The 19948-nt window shown below is 40.5% G+C and overlaps 1 protein-coding gene across 2 annotated transcripts in view; it reads right to left on the reverse strand.

Annotated features, from left to right (window-relative positions):
• The window catches only part of RSRC1 (arginine and serine rich coiled-coil 1), a 348720-nt gene that overhangs the window by 70114 nt on the left and 258658 nt on the right, over positions 1–19948 (reverse strand). The window lies entirely within an intron of this gene.

The raw sequence follows: 19948 nt of genomic DNA on the forward strand, positions 1-19948 counted from the left end.
TTTGTATAATAAAACAAAACCCTCCCGAGGGCTGAAGTTCACTTTCAGATTAATTTCTGCAGCTCCCATTAAAGTCAATGTGCATTTGAAGCAGAATTTGGCCTTTAATTTTTTTTTTTTTTATTTACAAGACCAGTACTGTTAATCCGTATCATAACTGACAATTTGTAAGGTGAAAGGAAATGACACAGTGGCAGAATATTTTTAAAAAAACCAACTAATTTACTAATATAGGAAATAAACTAAGATTTCTTTTGAAGGAAAAGCCATATTTCCAATATTCAGAGCTGCATTTAAGATTTAAAATATAGGAGGTCTGGACTATCTATGTCACAGTATCAAATTAGGTAATATATTTTTTTCATTGCAAATCACAGCAGCAGTACTTTATTCATGTTATGACAGCATCCTCTAAAAAGAATCTTTTTCCCTCTAGAAGCCTCTTCCCTTATTACTTAATTACCTACTAGTTGCTCAACTGCAGGGGTTTTCAAACACTTTACTACAGATGTTAAAGAAGATTAAAAATATACAGCACAGTAACAAGGGACTATCAATATACTCTGTAAATTAATTAAATTTCTGTTCTAGCACATCATTTATTCCAAAGCATTAATGTCTCAAAGGAGCCATTCTCTTTTATTGCCATCTCACTGCCTGATGACTGAACTAAGTGAGAATAAGTCTCTAATAGCATTATACTTGATGAAATATTAAGTTTTTAAAAGTACTGCCTTGTCAGAAGAAAAGGAACCCAAACTAACAGGAATAAGACTTCAGACCAGACTTTCCTGTACAATAAAGCTACTGTAAACTGTGGTATAGAACAATAAATGTTTATTCAGTTTTTCAGGTACTATTTCTATTGCCTATTGAATCAACCTATAATTTACGAATATAACGTTCAGCGTAAGCAGTGGGTATTCAGAAAATGAATGCCACAAGATTATATTTTTCAAAGTCTGATGTCTCTTCACAGTCTGCTACATCTTCTTAAAAATATACAACTTAAATACTAGTGTTATGAAATGATAAAAGCAATTACACAGACATGTTTCCATTTATAAGCTTTTATACACACCTAGACTACATTTAAAGTAATGAAATATTAAAACTTTTCTGCCAGCGAATATCATTGCAAGAATCTATTAAATTAGATAATAAAAACAAACCACTACCAACGCTAAAGACTTTTACTTCATTTACACTTTATTTTCCCTGGTAGAAGGACACGGATAAGAGAAATTCTATTTAAATTCAATTTTGATTATATGTATAATTGTAGTTATACCCCTTGAGTCATGTAAAATGCTCAGCTTATGTTTCTTTCAAATTATCCCGCTCAGATTCACATTCTACTCCTTACAACCATCTTCAATATGTATTAGCAGAGCTCATTAGACTGAAATTTAATAATGCAAACATCAGGTGGATTTCAAGAACCTCCATTATCAGCACAAGATGGATTGCTTATATACCTCTTGGGCCAACCGGGCACAATTTAGATTCAATAAACTACCATGCCTAAATTTGATTTATCTATTCCACTGTGCTAGTTTGTTCTTCCTTACTGATCCAATTCATTGGATTTTTAAAAAATGGTTATCTGAGAAAAAAAGTTTAAAGAAATTGAAATGGTTTACTGTATCATAGCTAAATATACATTTTAGCTAAATTAACTTCACACTGTCAATTTTCAAGCCTTCTTACTATACATGGTTGCAAGCAGGGTTTTTTAAAAACTTCATTTAACAGAGATAGAAGTTTCCTTCACAGTCTTGGCTGATTACATGGACAATGTCACAGCTTAGTAAGTATTATAAGCACAGTCATATACCCTAAAATGCTCATTAACAATAATATAATTTAGCCCCTAAACTAGGGGTGGGCAAACATTTGGGCCGACGGCCACATCTAGGTGGGGAAATTGTATGCAGGGCCGGGGCGGGGGGGCTGGGGGGGTTGGGGTGCAGGAGTGGTGCGGCAGGGGGCTCAGGGCAGGGGCTTGGGGTGCACGAAGGTGCAAGGTGCAGCAGGGAGCTCAGGGAAGGGGGTTGGGGTGCACGGGGTGCGGCAGGAGGCTCAGGGCAGGGGGTTGGGGTGCACGGGGGTGTGGCAGGGGGCTCAGGGCAGGGGGCTGGGGTGCAGGAGGGGTGAGAGGTGCAGGCAGGGAGCTGTGGGTGGGTGCAGGAGGGGTTCGGGCTCCAGCCCAGCACTGCTTACCTAAAGCGGCTCCGGGGTGGCAGCGGCATGCACAGGGGCCAGCGCAGGCTCCCTGCCTGCCTGCTCCGGGAAGCGGCTGGAACCGCGTCCCTGAGCAGCCCCTGGAGGAGAGGAAGCACAGGGCTCCACGCGCTGCCCTTGCCGTGCCTCCAGGTACCTTCCCCGAAGCTCCCACTGGCCGTGATTCCCCATTCCTGGCCCATGGGAGCTGCGAGGGGCGGTGCCTGGAGGTAAGAGCAACACATGAAGCCCTCTGCCCTGCCCTGCCCTCCCCTCCCCCCGGGCCGCAGGGACATTGTGCTGGCCGCTTCTGAGATCGGCGCAGGGCCTGCGGCACCATGGGGGGCAATCCTGCGGGCCGGATCTAAAGCCCTGAGGGGCCGGATCCGGCCCGCGGGCTGTAGTTTGCCCACCCCTGCCCTAAATATGCACAGAGGACACAGTTGCTAAAGCCTGTGTGTTGCTTTGAGGATTGCTCGAACATTTTAATTCTGTATCAGTCGACATATACTGAACTTCACTTCAACTTCTTGACTCTTTTTCTCGTTTACATGGTGTCCAAGGTGCCCATGATTCTTTGCCACTCCTGTCAGTCCATGGCATGGGTTCACAGATCTTGGAGTTTCAGTCCTTTTCTCCTCAAACTTTTCTTGTACCCTCTGTCTCCCATGTCCACTCTTGCTGTCTCCTCCAACCCGCCCCCAGGTTTTCTTTACTCATCGCTCTTCTCCCATTTTCTCACATGTCCAGCCCACCTCAGACATGCACTCTCCAGCCTCTCACTTAGAGTCCCAAGTTCATCTTCCCTGTCATTTCTTCCAGGCACATTCAACCTACACTTCACTTGCCTTCCATTTTCCTCAATATGTTGTTTTCTATTACCTGTATCTTCTTTCCTTCCACCGCTGCAAGACCCACTGTTGTCAAATTTTACAGCAGACACACGCAGCAGACACTTTTCCTTTCAGTTTGTTACTGAATTGCCAGTCCCACAGTACTCCTGCCACCTTTTTCTCTGCCGCCCAGGCACACTGGGTGCACGTTCTCCAGGTCTCTCTCTGATTGATACTTTCCAAGTATGCAAATCCTTTCTTCTGCTTCAGCTTCTCTCTTGAAATGTAAGTCAACAGCTCCTTTTCCACCTTCCCTATTTGCGTAACTTCAGTTTTCTTTGTGTACATTCTTTCTATCTGTACCAAACATTATTCCTAAAAATAAATCGGACTACAGCTCTGTGTTGGAATGTGAATCTGTAAAAATATCATTGTGGACCTCCAGATTTGCTGTTTGCAGTGTTCTTGTAGCCAAGTTGTTCACAGGATATGAGAGAAACAAGGTGGGTGAGGCAATTTTATTGGACCAACTTCTGTTGGTGGAAGAGAAAAGCTTTCAAGCTTCACAGAGCTCTTCTTCATTTCTGGTGAAGGATATCAAAGTACTCAGGTTAAATAGTAGGTGGGACAGATTGTTAAGCGTAAGGGTCACAATACACGTTGTGGAAGACCAGTTAAAATGAAGTGAGCAATTGTCCTACAACTGCAAAAGTGTTAATGTAGGGTTGGTAGGCAGCAGATGTGTTACAAGTTGTTGTAATGGGCCATTGTGACATTCCCCTGGTGTTATTTGGACTGGTGATCTGCTAGGTCACTCCAATTCTTGACTCTGGGAGCCAGCCTTACCCTGCTCTGTTGTGAGAACCCCCACTTCTGGGCTGTTCACACACAGCCTCTGGCATGTAAGCTGCTCCTTGGATTGCACAACCAAATGACACTAGACAATATCTCCAGTCCCAGACACAACGCTAGGAACCTCCATCTTGCAGTGTCCAGTTATGCCCCCTGGACACTACAAGCTTATGAGAGTTCATCAATTTAACAAAGAAATTGATATGTACCAGGCTTGTTATCCCAAGAGGAGTCTCAGACACACTTGAAACCAAACACACTTCTTCAGGTAGAATAAAGAAACAAATTTTATTAACTACAAAGATAGATTTTAAGTGATTGTAAGTCAAAGCACAAGTCAGATTTGGTCAAATGAAATAAAAGCAAAACGCATTCTAAGCTGATCTTAACACTTTCAGTGCCCTTACAAACTTAGATGCTTCTCACCACAGGCTGGCTGGCTGCCCTTCAGCCAGGCTCTCCCCTTTGATCAGTGCTTCAGTCGCTAGGTGTGGTGTCTGTAGATGCAGGTGCGAGAGAGAGGAAGAGCATGGCAAACGTTTCTCCCATTTATCATGTTCTTTCTTCCCTCTTGGCTACGCCTCCCTCCATCTCCCTTCAGAGTCAGGTGAGCATTATCTCATCGTAGTCCCAAACTGACCAAAGGGGCGTGACTCATTAGAGAGTCCAACAGATCCTTTGTTGCTGCTGAGGTCAGTGTCCTTTGTTCTTGTGAGGCTGGGCTGGGTTTGTCCCACACGTGCCCTGATGGGGTGTGAACTGCCCCTCTGCTCTTGGTGAGTTTTGCCTGGGCCTGTTTCAAGCCATGAGGACACATTTTCAGCCTCATAACTATATACATGAAATTACAATCTATAACATTTGTGACAGGGTCAAGCCAGATGGCTACAGGAAAGTGATAGAAGGCAGATATATTAGCTCCAGATTAAGCAGGTCCTTTTTCCCTGGGTAAGTAACAGGGGTGGTTCCAGAACAATTAGGAGCTTGCTGGAACCAATTAAGGCAGGCAGGCTAATTAGGATACCTGGAGCCAATTAAGAAGCTGCTAGAATCAATTAAGACAGGCAGGCTAATCAGGGCACCTGGTTTAAAAAGGACGTCACTTCAGTCACTAAGGGGCGCACAAGGAGCTGAGAGTGAGAGGGAGTGCTGCTGGAGGACTGAGGAGTACAAACTCTATCTGGCATCAGGAAGAAGGTCCTGTCATGATGATAAAGAAGTGTTGGGAGGAGGCCATGGAGAAGTAGCCCAGGGAGTTGTAGCTGTCACACAGCTGTTGCAAGAAACACTGTAGACAGCTGTGATCCACAGGGCCCTGGGCTGGAACCCAGAGTAGAGGGCGGGCCTGGGTTCCCCCCATACTCCCAACTGGGTACAGGAGGAGTTGTCCTGGACTGTGGGTCCCACCAGAGGGGAAGGTCCCTGGCCTGTCCCCTGACCCACTAGGTGGATCAGCAGAGACTGCGGGGATTGTTCTCCTTCCATTTCCCTATGCTGGCCAGTGATGAGGTTAGCTGAGTGAATGGCAGGTTTGAGCCACTAGCAAAAGTGGCCAAACTGATGGCTGCCATGAACCTCTGAGGCGAGCAAATCCACCAATAAGCGCAGAACCCACCAAGGCAGAGGAGGAACTTTGTCACATATTACTATAACAATTACTATAACATCACTATAACAACAATGCTCAGTGCATCATGAGCCTTCTGAAGACACCTGACATGACAAACTTTGCATTGGATACCACACAATCATTTTATAAGGATGAACATGGGGGTGCTGCATGTTCCCCCAAGGTACAGAGAGTCACAGCCATAAAACCATTGTCTCTGATAAGTCTGTGGCTTTTAGCATTAACAGTTATGAATTTAATTTCCCAGGCACATCTTTTTCAGGTTTCCTTTGAGGACTCTAATGATTTTGGGGTGTTTTCTTTTGTTTTTCACCTGTCTCATGAAAAATTGATGAAAGGTGCCAACTCATGAATTTTCCCTTATCCCAAATGACCACCATCTCCTACTACTGTCAGTGGGTCTGAAGCCAGAAAGATGGCTGCCATTTCCCTACCATCTATCTGCATGTGGAAGTGAGGCTGCCCTTAATAAAGTTGGCTGTAACCTCCCACTGCTTTTAGTGAAACTGAAGTCATGATAATAGCTGCCACTCTATGGTTCAGGGAGCTGAACAGGACTCAGGGATTGTGAAGAACAGCCTGGGAGCAGTGGTGGGTAAGAGGAGGCCTCTCTGAGCAGCTGAGAAAGCCAGTTCTCGTGAACTGATAATGAGTCACAAGATTTTAGAGCCTGGAGGAGCAGCTCTTGCGATCCCACTAGAAGCTCCTCCAATCCCACAAGTTTTGAGGCTGGGCACATAAGCAGAGGTCTGTGCAAGAGCCTTGGGGCTGAGGACATGCACCTGCCCTACCTTCTCGTATGGACCCATACCAGAGAGAGGGTCTTGGGGCAGCAGAGAAGTAGGTAGTGGGAACTCCGGGAAGTGGCACCACTGAATCCCAAGTAGTGAAGTCCCAGGGCAGAAGGAGTCAGAAGTATTGCTGCTGTGTCAAGACAGTAATAGAAAATGGATGGCAGTTCCCCTATTTCAGGGGTGTAAAGAGGGTGAGTGGAATCTGCTTCTGAGCAGCCAAGGATAGGCATGCACTTTTGTGTGCATTAAAAGTTGACTTTTCAACCTGAAGCTATCACAAACACTGGCAGAGGCATAGAGGAGAGTTAAAAAGTCAAGAAAACGATTAAAAATATGACTGGATTAAAAACTCATTTTTTGGGCCACTCAAGATTTTTTAGGGTTTGATTCATTATTTTTGATCTCTTGAGTTGTCAATACTGATCTCTCACCTTGCCCTACTCCCTAACTTTTACTGTCCAACCCCATAAAGGAATTCCTAAAATGACTACTACACTACCTCCACTTTTAACCAAAATGAATACAATCACAAACTGAGTTTGTTTATTTTGGTGAAATTAGGACATAGCTGAGAGCAGATTACTCTAAAAAGATGGAAAATCCACTAAATTCTTCTAAAATGTAATTCACCCCTTTCACTTACCTCTAGTATTGAGTTTGTATAAATCTCTATGCTATTCTCCCAAATTAAAGGGTAGAACATAACTCATGTAGCTCACCACCTAAGGAAATACAGAGCATGTAAACTTTCTGATGCAAGGCGATATCTTCTGGTCAAGAATCAGTGGCCAAACATCTAGAAGTAAACACATTGCCAACTTAGTATTTTTCCCTGGGTACATTGTACTCAGACTGAAAAATATCAAAACTTTGGAGCAGTCAACTAAAATATTCAAATTAGAATAAACTTTTGATAAGCACCAGATGTGCCCAACTTTTTAAAAAAAATTTAACTGAAACTCTACTGGCATCCTGAGTACTGTGTTTTATCTAACAGTTTAATAGAAGTGTAAATATAGCCAAAACTGTGATGTGTGGGTAGTTAAAAGACAGCCTAACTTCACTCCATAACAACAAAAACTTGTAGCAGAATATATATTGATAAGGAAGCTGAAACTTGCATGAGCTTGAGCTACCTCAGCTTTCCATTTTCTGGCAGTATCACATGGGCTAGCAAAAATGCTCAAAAATATTCTCCATGCAGAAGCTTCTTCAGTACATTTTCCTCAACTTGGAGGTTGGGACACACACACCAATATAATTTACAGGAGATCAGCAGTGGCACATCACCCAAAGAAGACCAAATAAGTCACTTCAGCAATACCCTGGTCTTAACTGACCCAGGTAGTTGGAATGCTGAGGTTGCTCCTGAAACTGGGTCTCTTGCATGGATAAACTGCTAGTATGACAAGAGTCTGACTGCTTATAAAGCATTCTAAAAAATTAATTAAATAAATAAATGAGGAGCTTGAATTCAAGCTCTCAGCATTTTAGAACTCATTCAACTGCAGATAAAATTACAATTCTATTGATTTTTTCTTTCCTTCGGAGGGATGGGAAAATGACACACTGAAGATGTTGCAGAAGTTTACTTACACTAAAGTAATAAAGTTCTGGAACACATACAGAAATTCAGTATCAGATAATGAACCATTAATAAGAGCAGAGCAACAGAAGAGAGAATCCACTGTCAGTATTTTCAGGTAGTAGTAGTATAATAATTAATATTTATAGTTTGTTAGTACCCAAAGACCTTGATCAGGACTGGTGCCCAATTGTGCCAGGCACCGTACAAATACAAGACAGACAATCCCTGTCCTAAATACCTTCCAAAAGTAAAGCCAAAACAAAGAGCAGGGGATGTGGATACATCATACAAGCAAATAAATATGGTGAAGAACTGGCAATGCTTTGTTAGTTACAAACACAAACATTAACATTCATTTGAAGTTGAGGTAACATTCAAGTATCAGCATTCTGTATCAGTGAACACGATAGTCAAGGTCAGTATCAGCTTTCTATTCTTTTTCAGTTGCTAATAACCTTCTAAAACAAATTTCCTTTCGGGTTGCAACTTTCCATGATTGCTGTTATGAATATGAATTTTTTCACAAAACTTAAGGAAAATCTTTGTGTTATGTGAACATGACCCCTGATAGTCACACATCTCAAAAATGCTGAACTTAAAAGTGTCACTTAGCTTGTTTCACAGTCCTCACTGAAGAAAGAAAAAAAACAATTGCCATGAATTTTGTAAATACTCTAGCAACTGATGAGATTCTGAATGGAGATCCCGGTAACAGAAATGCAGGTTGCTATCTAGAACTACAGGTTCTGTTCCTTTTGAGGCCCAAGCATAATGGGTAAAGATAAACAACAGTAAATCAATGAATGCCAGGTAATTCTCTGGGGCAATAACTGGCATGACTGACCAGGTTTACTCTTTCCAGACTGCTTTAACCTTTTCAAGTCCAGGATAGGCATTCCAACCAAGTCCTTCAATTAGCAAATTGCTTCTGTAGGCCAGTGTGGGTAGTGGGGGGGAAGTAGGAGGGGAGAGAGGGAGAGAGAAAAGAGGAACATTGTGTCACCATCACCCTTGAGGAGCAAGGACAGAGAGAGGGGCTTGGCACCACTACCTCAACTGACTATTCCGTGTAGGTCAACATGATTGACTAGCTGGTCTCAGTGGGGTTAGTGGTAAGAGACTGGAATCTATACAAAAGGGGGGACAAGGCCACGATGGTGCCTTCAGTGGCTGCCACCCCCGACCAGACAGTGCTACAGATGGTAATTAGGTAAAAAGGACACATGAGCTGGCCTAAGGCAGGAATCTTGTGAAATTCACATCCAGGTGCCCCCTCATTTACGCATTAGCATAGGACGTTGTTCTCATTGCTGTTACAGGGTTGGGAAGGTTGCATGACTGTAGGAAGAGTAAAGTAGGGAGAAGGGAGTTGTATGATGCTCTTGTTGCCATTATTGTGGTTAAAATTTGCATTAGGTTGCTGGTTTCTGTATTTATGCTGGTTTGCTCTGTACAAGAGTCTATTATCAATTTTCTTCTCTCTTCTTAACAGCGCTGTTGCAACTTCTAACTCAGCAGCATGAGGTGGCTAGTCTTTTAAGGAAAGTTAGTTAAAAAGCCAACTAGCATAGGATGGTTGAGTATGCAGCCTTCCAAATGTGGTGTGGTTGTGAGAACATGGAGAGTTAATCCTTCCAGGGATTTCAAAAGGGCTAAATACAAGGGGCTGGTAGGGGCACTGCTGGATGATGGAGGAGCTAAGCTCTAAACACACATGTGAGAGAGAGTATCTGTGGGCGAGTGGGGAAAAGCTATGCACTGGAATGTATAAGTGGTTAGGTCTGCTGGTCATTTTGTGCCCTGGAACTATGTACTAAGGTAGGGGGCCTACATTACTAATCTAGGGAAAGGGGTTTGATGCAGGTCACATCCAAGACTGAGTGAACCCTCTCCTGTTGGACATCTGCTGCATTAGACTGGTATTATTAAACATAGTTAAGGCCAGTCTAAGCAAATCCTTGAATAATTTTGCATGTCTTCTGTCATAAATATAAAGGGAAGGGTAAACACCTTTAAATCCCTCCTGGCCAGAGGAAAAACCCTTTCACCTGTAAAAGGTTAAGAAGCTAAGATAACCTCGCTGGCACCTGACCAAAATGACCAATGAGGAGACAAGATACTTTCAAAGCTGGAGGGGGGCAAAAAAAGGGTTTTCTCTGTCTGTGTGATGCTTTTGCCGGGACCAGAGCAGGAATGCAGGTCAGAATTCCTGTCAAGAGTTAGTAAGCAATCTAGTTAGATATGCGTTAGATTCTGTTTTGTTTAAATGGCTGATAAAATAAGTTGTGCTGGATGGAATGTATATTCCTGTTTTTGTGTCTTTTTGTAACTTAAGGTTTTGCCTAGAGGGATTCTCTATGTTTTGAATCTGCTTACCCTGTAAGGTATTTACCATCCTGATTTTACAGAGGTGATTCTTTTACTTTTTCTTTAATTAAAATTCTCTTTTAAGAACCTGATTGCTTTTTCATTGTTCTTAAGATCCAAGGGTTTGGGTCTGTGTTCACCTATGCAAATTGGTGAGGATTTTTATCAAGCCTTCCCCAGAAAAGGGGGTGTAGTGCTTGGGGGGATACTTTGGGAGGGAGACGTTTCCAAGTGGGCACTTCCCCTTTTCTTTGTGTAACACTTTGGTGGTGGCAGCGTTTAACCTAAGCTGGTAAGAATAAGCTTAGAGGGTCTTTCATGCAGGTCCCCACAACTTAGTACATCTGTACCCAAGAGTTCAGAGTGGGGAAGGAACCTTGACATCTTCCTTCTGTTGTGCCTACAGCAATTCCTTTTGAATATTTTATCGGAGAGTAACACTACCAGCATCTGAGTCTGGTGGTGTTTCTACCTGTCTGCCATGAATAAGAGTTGAGAAGTCTGGCATGAGAAGATAGAACTGGGCAGCCCTCGAGGAAAACTTGCTTGTCTTCTCCAATCATTTCTTAAACTCTCCATCTTTTTCACATCTCTTAACCCTCTGGATCAGTGGTGGGCAACCTGCGACCCACGGGCCACATGTGGCCCACCAGGGTAATCCACTGGCGGGCCGCCAGTTTGTTTACATTTGCATGGCTGCCTGCAGCTCCTAGTGGCCGCGGGTCACCATTCCCAGCCAACGAGAGCTGTGGAAAGCGGCGCGGGCCACAGCTCCCATTGGCCAGGAATGACGAACTGCAGCCAATGGGAGCTGTGGGTGGTGGTGCAAATGTAAACAAACTGTCTTGTGGCCTGCCAGCGGATTACCGTGACAGGCTGCATGCGGCCCGTGGACCACAGGTTGCCCACCACTGTATTTCTTGCATTCCTGCTGATGCAGTCATTTATTGGGGCTTTGCTTGGGAATACTTTCACTCCACCTGCTGCCTCTATATGAAAGTGATTTCTTTGCCATCTCATTATGCTGCTGTCCGGTCAGCTGTTCACTGACCCTGTCCCACTCATTTCTCCAGATGCATTAGTGAGCCATCCAGAGACTTAACTTATAATTGTCTTTTCTCCACTTCCCTGCTGTATCTTTGTGGTCAAACCAAAGCACTAAATATGCTCTTCCGGCCAGCTCACCTCCTAGCGTCCACCTTGCATTCATATTACTAGAATCTGTGAAGAAGCTGGTAGACTGCCTGCTTAATGTGTCTGAATCCCAGAATGAGTGGAGGGGAGAGCCAAAATCCCACTGTTAAGAGTGTTCAAGTTGTCATCCGTTACTGCAACAAACTCTTCTCAGTGGATATGTTAATAGTACTCAGATATGTATTTTCACTAGCCCAACTATTAGTGGAATGTTCCAAGCACTCCTTTTGACATAAACATTTACATTCTAGTTTTCAAGGAATCATTGGTCGGGAGAGCTATATATCACTAGATTGAGTAGGCCACCATGCTGTCATAAATTTACTTAAAGTTTAGTGTGAGGCAATCAAAAAGTCAGAAAGTGTATGGAAATCACCAGCAATGTCAGAGCACCACAAAGGATCAGGAAAATGTACAGAAGTTCCTTGCAATCAATACCAGGTAATACACAATTGAAAGGGAAGGAATGGACAAAAAAAGTCAGTCTGTTTAATTTGCAATTTACCATGTATAAGCGTACATCATTAGAGATTCAAAGAGATGTTTGTGGTGCTATTCTAACCCAGGCCTTGTATTACACATGACATGCCCTTAATTAAATCTGTTTTAGGGACAGGGTCATCCTCCAAATGCAATTTATTAAGGGCATAGAATGATTTCTCACACTGCCATCTATTCTTCATGATGCCAAAGGCAGACAAATTTTTAAAATAGTTCTGCTGAGCAACACCTATAACAAAAAGAAATGGAAGTTACCTGCTGCATAGGCTACAAATCAGTGATAGAACCATATAAGTATATAAGAACCATATAAGTATAGAACCATAAGTGACCTAGCTGCAATGGAAAGACTATCTTTCAAAATATGGGGCAGTTTGAGCAGCAACCAATTGTACTTGACATGCACAAATAGACATGAATCATACACAGTATCTTGCTAGTGAACATGTGTTTCCTTCTCTTCCCTTCCTTCCTTATATACTTGTACTATACAATCAGCATTCAGAACAAATACAAATTTGAATGTAAAGAACCATAGCTCAGACTTTATTTGATAATTACTTTAGACTTAGTTAAAACTACCAGGAGGCTTTCCGGAAAGGGCCAAAGAAATGAAAGGCACTGTTGGTGGGTGGGAAGAACTTTTTGAGGAAAGCCTGCTTAAACTAATGAAACGACTCTTTCCCAGTAATCTTTGCTCCTGATTATTATCCATAGACTTCTACACAACAACAATCTCGACATAGGCACAGCAGGCAGCCCAGGCAAATCAAGTAGCAACACAGGATCAATCTCATCAAATACATCTGATTCACTATTTAGCTGCCTCCTTCGCACATGCAGGAGCTGAAAATAAAAACCCTTAAGTTCTAGTACCACAATGTAAACACACAGACCAGAAAAACTTAAGATCACAAGAGAAGCTATTCACAACAAAACCAAACCACCATCATTTAATACCAAAGCAATTTCACTGCACCCACTTCTCTGAACCATCATCTTCCAGGTAGATTTCTGTACATGCACAGTACCATTCAGAGAAGTAACTTCTACTTCATATAACCTACATATCTCAACTCCTGGAAATATGTATAAAGGACAACAGGATAGCTGGACTATAAAATGGATATGACTATACTGCAGGAAATTCAAGGAAAGCTTAGAAACTTCCCCCTAGTTTTAACTTAGTCTGAAGTAATTCCCAAATAAATGACTGTTGGGCATTTTCCCCACAAAGTGAAATGAAATATCAGTGTTAATTCTGAATTCCAGTTAGGAAATTGTGTTATATTATTCAAACTCACGATGTGCAATACAAACAGACAAATGTTGTTCTCATTGTGTATATATAGTATGACCAAAAGGTTCAAATAAAGTTTTAGTTTACATGAAAAGCAGTTATAAATACAATATCTGAAATAACATTCTGGAAATTATATTTTAAAATCTAGCGAACCATTCATCAATTGTCCTTGCACTTAAAAATGTTATATTTTTCAAGTATGTTACATTATACCCATTACATTCTCCTCCATTTGGTCTGGAACAGCCATAAGCTTGGGAGAGACAATGAAGCCCTAAGGAAGTATCTTATATAACCAGAAAGCCCTGTTCATCTCCCCAAAACACTAACTGGAAAGGGGGAATCTGGAGAGGATTTCCTCAGATGATAGCTATAAGCTCTACTCACACGACACTGATTATTTTCTAATGATAATTGTATTGTGTTCACGTTATTACACAAGCAATTTGGAAATAGACGCAAAATCAAGACCTTTCTGAAATGCTTTTATATTTGGGGGAAATAATATTAGAACATTTCATGTGAGTTAGCTGTGGACCCCTTCACCTATTTTTTTAAAACAACATTTAAATGGAGTTCTTTGAATATATGTTTGTATCTATAAATTGCACTTTATTATCGAGATGAAATGAGATGGTGCTAAGACATCAGAGATAAAATACTGGAAATGAAGAGCAGTGATTTGCGAGTTACGAATAAATACCAGGTCAGATCCTCAGCTGGTGTAAATCAGCATAGCTCCATTGACTCCATAGTTAGGAGCTGATTTCAATGGAGCGATATTGATTTAAATCACCAGAAGATTTGGCCCCTTATTCCTTATTTGGCCAGCTCCTCTGATATTTCACAGAGTTGCTGGGGTTTATGCTTCCAGAACACACTGAAAGGTTTGAGCACATAATTACCGCACTTTGTCTTCATACTTTTGATCACATATTTTCCTAGATTTTCTCCTTTCTCTTGACAAGTTCAATTAACCCCGATCATTCTCCGCTTTACAAACTCAGTCCTCCAGAAAAAAAATTGTATTTCCCCTCACTCTGAGGTTTGAAGCTTCAAAAGTTTTATTTGTTCCATAAGAAGATTCCTAAAATAAATGGTTACAAAATCTTTGACAATCTAAGTCATTGATGAATGGTATGCCAAGTACATCCAGCAGTTTTGCTAAACAAACACTCCTGGATGTATATGGTATGTCTATTTTCATGAATATTCCTTAGAAAATTATTGCTTAAACATATTTACATTTTTTTATACAGCACACCTATTTCTGAAGCAGCTGGGCATGTGCCTATTTCAAAAGCCATGAAGTGGGTTATACAAACTGTTCAAATTACTGTTTCATATTTTAAAAGTGAATATTTTTCATAGGATTTTTAATCTATACTACAGTAGTCTTAACATTCCTCTGATTACCCTTCCATTGCATTCCCCCCCGCCCCCCATCTCCACAGTGCGTATCTCATGGGCACTAGTTAATTTTTTTTTTTAAATGTGGTGCTACTGATCTTATACTTGGGAGTAGCAACAGCATATAGATATGAAATGACCAGCTGTGGGTAGAATACAATCACTCTTGTAATATCTTTAATTTTCCTAGTTACAGGTACACAAAATCATGAGACACAATGAAAGGAAAGAAAAATTGAAAGAGTGTGAAAAAAATCACGTTCTTGTCAACTGCTGGAAATGGCCCACCTTGGTTATCACTACAAAAGGTTTTTTCCCCCCCACTCTCCTGCTAGTAATAGCTCACCTTAAGTGATCACTCTGGTTGCAGTGTATACGGTAACACCCATTGTTTCATGTTCTCTGTGTATATAAATCTCCCCACTGAATTTTCCACTGAATGCATCCGATGAAGTGAGCTGTAGCTCATGAAAGCTTATGCTCAAATAAATTTGTTAGTCTCTAAGGTGCCACAAGGACTCCTTTTCTTTCTGCGAATACAGACTAACACGGCTGCTACTCTGAAACCTGAAAAAAATCAGTTCATTAAAATTATTATAATGCTGGACAATATCTGGAAGCTCAGGATGGAAGAATTTTGTTTCTGGGAAACAAGTTTCTTAATGGTGAAAAGCATGGGGATGATCATAATTAATTATAAAAATATGGCGTATCTATTTCATATCTAGCAATTATACCTTTTTGTCTGTAGTACTTTCCAATCAGGCACCTCAAAGCACTTTACAAACAGTAAGCCTTATCCAAAGTCTTTCCATTGACTTCAGAGGGTTCTGGATCAGGCCCATTAGCTTAACAACTTCCCTCAGAGATATGAAGGTACTACCCCACCAGTTATATAGATGGGGAAAAGGGAGTCACAACGACATTAAGTCGTTTACCCAACATCAAACCAGAAATCTGCCACAGTCTGGAAGAGTCACTGATGTCCCGACTACCACTCCTAGGCCTCGTCTACACTAATTAGGTAATTTGATCTAAATTACGCTATTTAAGGTAAACAAGATATGTAACTTAAGTCGATATAGCTTTGATCAACTTACAGTGGTGTCTATACCATGCTATGTTGACGGGAGATGCTTTCCTGTTGACATAGCTTCCGCCTCTCGTGGGGGTGGAGTACTGAAGTCGACGGGTGAGTGCTCTCCCATCGACTTATCACGTCTTCACTAGATCCACTAAATTGATGCCAGCTGCATCGATCGCAGCAGCGCCGATTTAGACCATAGTGAAGACAAGCCCCTACTCCTTAACCACAAGAGCATTCTTCCCCTAAACTAGGTCTACTTCTGAATTGTGCATACTCACTAAAGGCCAGTCCTGTAATCTTTACTAATGTGAGCAGTCCTTACCCAAACAGTCCCATTGATGTCAATGGGATTATTCACGAGAGTTAAGGATTACACCTGTGAGTAAAGGTTGCAGAATTGGGTCCTTAATTCTCTACACTTTTCATCAGAGGATATTGGAGTGCCTTACAAATATTAATTAAGCCTCTGATTATTGATTTCAATGGTGCTACACACATTTATAGGGACGCCTGTGTGCAGACAATCAGGGCTTTACCCAGAGAGAGTGAAATAACGGTGAACTGAAATGTCTCTTAATAAAATACCAAACTGATTATTGCAGGAAAAGTACCAACTCTGAATTTAAGTATTTTCAGGGAGGTAGGGGGAGGAGGAACACTTTTTCAGTTCCCTTTTAAAATGTATTAATCATGTTTAAATCTACCCATACACCCTATCAATTATTTAATCTTAGGGAATCATCTTGTAATGCCTTACTCATGTGAAGAGTCCCACTGATTTCAACAGGATTATTACAAGAATAAAGGTTTGAAAATTCTACGCACTGTTTGTGTTCTACTCCTTATTCTTTCACTGATTTAACACACAAGTCACTAAAAATAAATTGCAATTTAAAACAAAATAAAATGGAAGATGTCTAAATCAGCTAGACTGCTTTGAAAATCTCAACTAAGATTCCCGACTCCCAGTCCAAACTAACTTATGTTTGAAATTTCAATTAAAATTACACCATCAGGTGTCAGCTTAGACCCAAAATTTAGAATGTGCAAAATCAAGTTTGATAAGGTTCCAAATCCACAGAAAGGCACCTACAGTTATTATGTATTTTTAAATTTCAATGGGAACAGTATTTTAAGGAATAATATCGTCCTCTTGTACTGTTTGAAGCCAGACACTGAATATATTATAAAAAAGGGAAATGAGTCATTTTTCACTGTTTGTGCTAAGTACAGTACAATGCAAAAAAGTAAAAGCACAAATAGTGAAATGTAAGTTACTAATAATCTAAAGAACAGAATAGCTGAGGATTTTTTTTAAATACATGAAGTTTAATCTGACAACATCCATTTAATTGATAATTAATTCACTAAGTTTAATGAAAATGTATATTCATGAGGGAAGGGATTTATTATCACTGTTTTAGGATATTAGTGGACCAGTGATGATTGTCAACTCTCTCAAAAATATTTCAATAACCGTCTCACTTCTGAAAAACAATGCAAATTCATATTGCCCACTGGTATTTACCTGCAGAATAGATATCAAACCTTCAATTATTTTAAAAAGCTGCATAATGAAAATACAGTATAGGGACTGCAAAGCAAATATAGTTCTACTATTAGCAGGTGTACCAAAGACAGAGGCAAACTTGCTTTCTTCCCTGGCTCCCTCAACATGTAAGCCACTAACTACTCTTAATTCACAGTAAAGAAAAGCTGTACATAGAAGATTGTATAGTTTAACTGAAATATAATGACAAATTAAAAAGAGCTCAAAGTTTGGCCATTATATTAGCATAGAATTTCTGTAAATGCTTGGAGGGATTTCTGTTTCTTATATAACTTTTTTGAAGCTCAGTATAGATATAATTTTAAATAGAGCTGCTATGCTGCTCTTAATAGTGGAATAATATTTTGAAATAAATGCCATGATATCCTCCTTTCCTATAGTAAATGACCATGCACAAGTTTCCAAACACAGACACCTTCTTGCCCTAGCCTAAGTAGTACACATCAAGATGATCTAATTTTAACTGAGTCCCTGGGTTTTTGCTTACCCTTCTTTTTTTCTAAATCTCAGATCCATCAACCTCAAAAAAAGTGTTAGTCACTGAAGCAACCAGCCTCCTCCAACACTGGTCACTTCTCTACTAAAAGTAAATAGGTAGTTGCTGCTTGGGCAGAATGCCTGAAGTCATCACAAGGCCAAGCGTGTAATCTTTTACATTGTGCTTTTCATCTGCATACCTAGAAAGCAAGAGTCTCAAGGTTTACCATTAGTTGAGTTGCCAGTATTATGATGTTTTGTACTGCCCCCAAAATGCAGACCCTGCACAAATAAATGCATTTTAAAATCATTACACATGGTTGCCTGGTGGCACTATGCAAAGCATGGTAGCTGTAACTATGTTTTGAAAAAAGAACAGGAGTATTTGTGGCATCTTAGAGACTAACAAATTTATTAGAGCATAAGCTTTCGTGGGCTACAGCCCACTTCATCGAATGCATAGAATGGAACATATAGTAAGAAGCAAAAAGAAAAGGAGTACTTGTGGCACCTTAGAGACTAACCAATTTATTTGAGCATAAGCTTTCGTGAGCTACAACTCACTTCATCGGATGCATCCGATGAAGTGAGCTGTAGCTCACGAAAGCTTATGCTCAAATAAATTGGTTAGTCTCTAAGGTGCCACAAGTACTCCTTTTCTTTTTGCGAATACAGACTAACACGGCTGTTACTCTGAAACCTATAGTAAGAAGATATATATATATATATACACACACACACACATACAGAGAAGGTGGAAGTTGCCATACAAATTGTAAGAGACTAATTAATTAAGATGAGCGATTATCTTAATTAATTAGCCTCTTACAGTTTATTGCAACTTACAGTTTGTATGGCAACTTCCATCTTCTCTGTATGTGTATATGTATATATATATCTTCTTACCGTATGTTCCATTCTATGCATCCGATGAAGTGGGCTCTAGCCCACGAAAGCTTATGCTCTAATAAATTTGTTAGTCTCTGAGGTGCCACAAATACTCCTGTTCTTTTTGAGGATACAGACTAACACAGCTGCTCCTCTGAAACCTATGTTTTGGAAGTTACTTTGGGACTCTTATGCCCTAGACCAGTGTTTTTCAACCTTTTTGATACCAGGGACCGGTATCAAAGACCTTGCAGTCTAATCAGTGGCAGGGAGATCTCAGGGACCGGTGCCAGTCCATGGACCAGTGGTTGAGAAACACTGCCCTACACAAGAAAACCAGGCACATCACATTACTGTTGCATTTATTCTCCTGGGTATAGTGCCAAGCAGATTACTGTAGGACATTTTACTAGCCTATTAACGAACAAACATGTTCTGTCCTCTCAAATTACAGGTGAGTGAAACAGTAGTAGTATTGGCCTGACAGAGTATGTGCAGGGGAAAAAAGGTCCTCCTCTATAACAAAAACAAAGATATATGACAACACTAATGTGTGTTGCATCCCCAAGCACAACAATAAAGAGTGATGCGAAGATGACCAAGCTAAATAGCAAAGCCAGGATTTACTCAAGCAATAACAAATAATAAATATTTGAAGTGATTTACAGAACTTCTAATTGAATGTACTGTGTATATATGGAATAAATAAATGGATGGACGCAGCCCAACCTTTTGACTGATATCTTTAGAGCTAAGTATTTTGTCCTGCAAGATATTCATTTCAACAGACATTCTGACAAATCTATATTAAAGAAACAGAATATTCACTCCTAATAAAACAACTGTCTATATAAAAGGTCTTTAAGCATATATTTAAATTATAACACATTCAGAACAGCTGCTGTTAGGATTTTCCTAGTTTAATGCCATATATCGAAATAAATTGCTAAAGCACAATTTTTCACCTGTAAGACAAAAAAATTGTATGAATTAAACAATTAGAAGTTTCCTTCTTTACTTAAGTTATTTATTCCTGCTAATATACTAACAATATAATCAGATGCAATCCCACGACAGAGCCCAATGCTGTATGTAGCTTAACATGAAGGATTACAGAAACCTACTGCAAAAATCAACAATCTGCATTACAATACACTATTTTATTGCAGAATATTATGCAAATAAGAAATGTTGAACAATCCCTTCTCAGATTACATCTGATCAAACAAAT

The sequence above is a fragment of the Chelonia mydas genome, chromosome 9 (genome assembly GCF_015237465.2).
Source record: "Chelonia mydas isolate rCheMyd1 chromosome 9, rCheMyd1.pri.v2, whole genome shotgun sequence".
NCBI classification, from domain to species: Eukaryota; Metazoa; Chordata; order Testudines; family Cheloniidae; genus Chelonia; species Chelonia mydas.